At 43.7% G+C, this 4,959-nt stretch overlaps 1 pseudogene across 1 annotated transcript in view; it reads left to right on the top strand.

Annotated features, from left to right (window-relative positions):
• LOC101295621 overlaps positions 1 to 4,959 on the top strand; it is an 880,650-nt pseudogene that overhangs the window by 667,314 nt on the left and 208,377 nt on the right. The window contains exons 147-148 of the transcript XR_184594.1: positions 2,024 to 2,303; positions 2,814 to 4,509. The product of XR_184594.1 is annotated as an uncharacterized LOC101295621 (transcript). The remainder of the gene's footprint in view (positions 1 to 2,023; positions 2,304 to 2,813; positions 4,510 to 4,959) is intronic.

Raw genomic sequence — 4,959 nt, 5'->3', positions numbered from 1 at the left:
ATTTTTTTCCTATCCAATTAGGCGAAGGTGAGGGAGGGTAGTGACGAGGTGATGAGTGCTATAGTGAGGGAGACATGACCGAACACGCAGGAGGAAGAGATGTCCGAAGCCATGTCCCAGATCGACACTTCGGATCCGACGGTTGGGGCGAGGATCATGGGCACAACCTTCCCACCGCGAGTAAACAACTTCTACTGCCGGGGTCTAGGAAAGAATGGCGAGGGGGTCCTGAAGATCACTCCAGGATTTTAACGAAAGGCAGCCTCGACCAGCAGCAGGACCACGATCACGACCACTAGGACGACTCAGCTAGAGTCAGAAGTTCAGAGACTACGGAAACAGCAAGCTGCTCAGGTTACCCATAATGCCGCGCAGGCAGCCTATAATGCCGCGCAGGCAACCTATGCTGCCGAGATATATGTCATCAAACAGGCCTAGCAGCAGCAGATGTTCCAGTACATGCAGGAGTTTACAGCTGCCCAGCTTCAAGGACTTCCGGCTCCGCCCATGCCTAAGGTTATACCGCTACCCCAGCCGCCGCAACCTCTGCAGTAGCCCCCAGAAGCGGATATTAATTTAGACGATCTAGATTTTATGTAGTTGATGAATTATATAGATTTATGTGCTTGTTGTTGGTTATATGAAATTGTTTTGGTGTATTTTGCAGCTTGCTTGGAATGGTAGTTTAGAAATTTTGGGTTTTTTTTTATTGGAATGGACTTATAGCCGACGAAATACGTCATAATTCGTCGGCTATAGTATTTTTAATTTTTTTTAATAAGTTCTAGCTGACGAATTATGGAATTCTTCGTCGGCTAAACCCTTCTAAAGCCGATGAAACAGTCTATATTTCGTCAGCTTTAGTTATTTTTTTATTTTTTATTACATACTATAGCCGATGAATATATTAAACGTTTCGTCGGCTAAAGTCTCAGACTACGTTCGACGAAACATTTAAGATATTCGTCGGCTAAATTCTGGGAAAAAAGCCGACGACCTCTTTTTCGTCGGCTAAATGCTAGGACTATAGCCGACGACAAACATTTAAGATATTCGTCGGCTAAATTCTGGGAAAAAAGCCGACGACCTCTTTTTCGTCGGCTAAAGGCTAGGACTATAGCCGACGACGTCTTCTAGTTTCGTCGGCTAAAGTCACTGCCGACGACCTTTTCCCGACGAAATCTTAGCCGACGAATTAAGCTAATAGGCCGACGAAAATTTTTCGTCAGCTAAAGTGCTTGTCCTGGTAGTGAAAGCTTTTATTTTACCAGGCCTAGGAACAATCACATGCATGCTATGTGGTGATAATTGATACTAAGAGAGGCATGAAAAGTCTGAAAATACACAAACATTAACCTAAATGTGGGAAAAGCTGCATGTATTAGAGAAAAATTATATGAACACTTTTGGTTTTATCAAAGAACGTCAGTCTTTATATTGAATAACCGTTGGAAAACAAAATGAACACGAACTGTCCGAAGGGCTCACGTAAAGAGATAACCATGCGAGACTACCAAGAAAGACCTAAACAATTTCTATGTTGAGAACCATTGAGTGGACACCTATGAACACTTGAGATTGAAGCTATTGAAGGAAAAGAAACATATAGTAGATAGTTTTTCGTACCTTGAACAGAATCATGTACGACTTTGATAGCATCTTTGAGCTTGCTTTCAGAACCAACAGCCAAAGTGCGCTTCAGCTTCCAAATCACGTAGAGCGGCGCCGTCGCACGCCGGGCACTTATCTCCGACGCGCAGTCGAAGGCCTTGACGAGCGGCGGCACAGGGCGGGACAAGTTGAGGCAAAACGGGTCGGTACCCAAGGAGACCTTACAAACCGTGTCAAATGAAAACCTCTTCAACACGTCTTGCATGTCTAAAACCCTTTGACTCTCTGCAGCTTCTTCTAGAAGCGGAACAAGTCGCTGCTCCACTTCCTCCTCTAGAGTTTTCACGACGAACTCCCTTAAAGACCTTGTGCTAAACTCATGGCTGGCAAGCTTGCGCTGCGTTGACCACAGCTCACCGTTGACGTTGAATATGCCGCAGCCGAACAAGTCGCCGAGGAACTCCGTGAGGGGCTTGCCTTTTGGGAAGTTAGAGAAGTTGGTCTTGAGAATGTACCCACATTGGCCGGGTTCGCCGTCACAATGATACGTTGCCCCACGCCAAGGCGTTGGACGACGATAGTTTGTGATGGCGAGGTGGACAACATGTCGGTGTACCTTGAGATAGGCCTTGAGAGGGAAGGATTATACTGCCTTGACCAAGCAAAGCAAGTGACATGCAACTCGGTGACCAGTACGTCTCCAAGTCTCTGGCATCAGAGACTAGGTCATCCGTCCAGTAGAGTATCAAAATTGTTTCCCTTTGTTTCTAATAAGTCTTGTGACACAGACACATGTTTAATCTGTCCTCTGGCCAAACATACCAGAACTCCTTTTCCTTTAAGCTCTATTTCGAGTCAATTTCCTTTTGAATTAATTCATGTAGACATATGGGGAGGTTATCTTGAACCATCAATTTCTGGGGCACACTATTTTCTTACTATAGTTGATGATTTTACTCGTAGTACTTGGGTTTATTTGATTATTCAAAAATCATAAGCTAGACAATTACTTGTTGATTTCATTAAACTCGTCGAGGCCCAGTATGATAAACATGTCAAAATAGTTAGGAGTGATAATGGTCCTGAGTTCAAAATTCCTAGTTTTTATTCATCAAAGGGAATAATTCATCAAATGAGTTACGTCAACACACCCCAACAAAATGGTGTCGTTGAATGTAAACACCGTCATGTGCTTAATGTAGCTAGAGCACTCCTCTTCCAGGCACATCTGCCAAAATCTTTCTGGGGAGATGCCATCCTTACAGCTGCATATCTCATCAATCGCAGTCCAACGCCTCTCTTGAACGGAAAGAGTCCTTTTGAAAGACTATTCAACAAGGTACCTGCATATACACACCTCAAAGTTTTTGGATGTTTATGTTTTGCTTCTACTCATCCTCTCAAACCCACAAAATTTGATCCTAGAGCAAAACAATGTGTCTTTGTTGGTTATCCACACGGTAAAAAGGGTTATCGGGTATATGACATAGAGGAAGAGAAAATTTTTGTGTCTCGGGATGTATTATTTCATGAAGAGTCTTTTCCTTTTAGGGATAAAAATTCAGCATTACCTACTTCACATGGGAGTCCAACTTCTAGAGTTTCTGAGCCAACACCACCTTTTCCACCTACTTCACATCTAAGTCTTGATCTCTATGATGACTCCCCACCAACTGGTATTCCTATCGAAACAAATGCTGAGCATCCTGACTCCTCTCCAACTCAAACTCTTCCACCACCAGATAATCATCCTACATCGCAAAATCCTCTATCCTCATCATCATCAATTCTGCCCGATCCTCCAATACTCAATATCACGTCTTCTGAACAGCCAAGACGTTCATCACACCCCACAAGGACTCCAACATTCTTGCAAGACTTTCACGTGGAGGCAGCTCTTTCCTCTCGGTCTACCTCGTTATCTTCACCGGACACAGGTGCCTCCCATTCCTTAGCCAATGTTTTGTGTTATGATCGTTTATCACCTAACCATCAAGCCTTTACTGCTCAACTCACCATCCACAAAGAACCTAGTTCCTTTGCGCAGGCAGTTCAGATACCTGAATGGCGCATTGCCATGCAACAAGAGATCAAAGCCCTCCAAAGTAATCACACATGGAGCTTAGTTCCTTTGCCTGCACACCAACGTCCTATGGGATGCAAATGGGTGTACAAGATTAAACTTAATCCAGATGGGACGGTTGAGCATTACAAGGCACGACTTGTTGCTAAGGGGTACAATCAAATTCAAGGGCTAGATTACAAAGAGACTTTTGCACCAGTTGCAAAATTAACCACCGTCCGAGTTCTCTTGAGTCTTGCTGCAATACGAGGTTGGTGTTTACCTCAACTGGACGTCAATAACGCGTTCTTGCATGGTGATGTTTCAGAGGAAGTCTACATGAAACTTCCACCTGGCTTCGGACGAAAAGGGGAGAATAGAGTTTGTAGATTGCATAAAAGTCTCTATGGTCTAAAGCAAGCAAGCAGACAGTGGTTCATTAAGCTTTCCACAGCATTGAAGGCGGCCGGTTTTAGACAATCATGGGCAGACTACTCGTTATTCGTCCGAGCACAATCTGGAAAATTTACAGTGCTACTTGTGTATGTTGATGACGTGATTCTAGCCGGGAATGACTTGGAAGATATAAATGCTACCAAAGTTTTTCTCTCCAACAGATTCAAACTCAAAGATTTGGGGCAACTCAAGTACTTCCTCGGGATTGAAGTAGCACATTCACAACATGGTATAGCACTCTACCAACGCAAATACGCACTTGAAGTACTTGAAGACAGTGGCTTTCTTGCAGCCAAACTGTCCTCTTTCCCAGTTGATCAGAATTTGTCCTTGACTAGAGCTGATGGAGAGTTGTTGTTTGAGCCCTCACAGTATCGAAGGTTAGTAGGTCGTTTAATATACTTGACTATTACAAGGCCAGATTTGGTGTATGCAGTCCATATTCTTAGTGACACGTCCCACCCCGAATTTCACCCTGAAACCCAGAGTAAGTCGTGCGGGGACCACCTCCAAGGAAAATTTACTGAAAAGATTAAGAAAATCTCCCTTGCAGATGGACAACCCTAACTCGAAAATTTCAAATTACACTCTTAATTTATCACTTCTGAACATCGCATAAAATACAAAAATTCTAAAGTATTCAGAGCTACTAAACAAAAGCGGAAGCAAGAAAACACAAGTAGGTTGAACAGGTAACCTACTGATGAAAACTGGCCGAAAAGCGGGTGACTATGCCTCGTCTCCTACTAGATCCAACCCGAACTCTGCAGACTGGGCTAAATTTAAAACGAAGGGCCCAGGGGAAAACATTTAATAACGTTAGAGTGAGT

Source organism: Fragaria vesca, linkage group LG4 (genome assembly GCF_000184155.1).
Source record: "Fragaria vesca subsp. vesca linkage group LG4, FraVesHawaii_1.0, whole genome shotgun sequence".
NCBI classification, from domain to species: Eukaryota; Viridiplantae; Streptophyta; class Magnoliopsida; order Rosales; family Rosaceae; genus Fragaria; species Fragaria vesca.
This window is presented reverse-complemented; position numbering and strand designations above follow the sequence as displayed.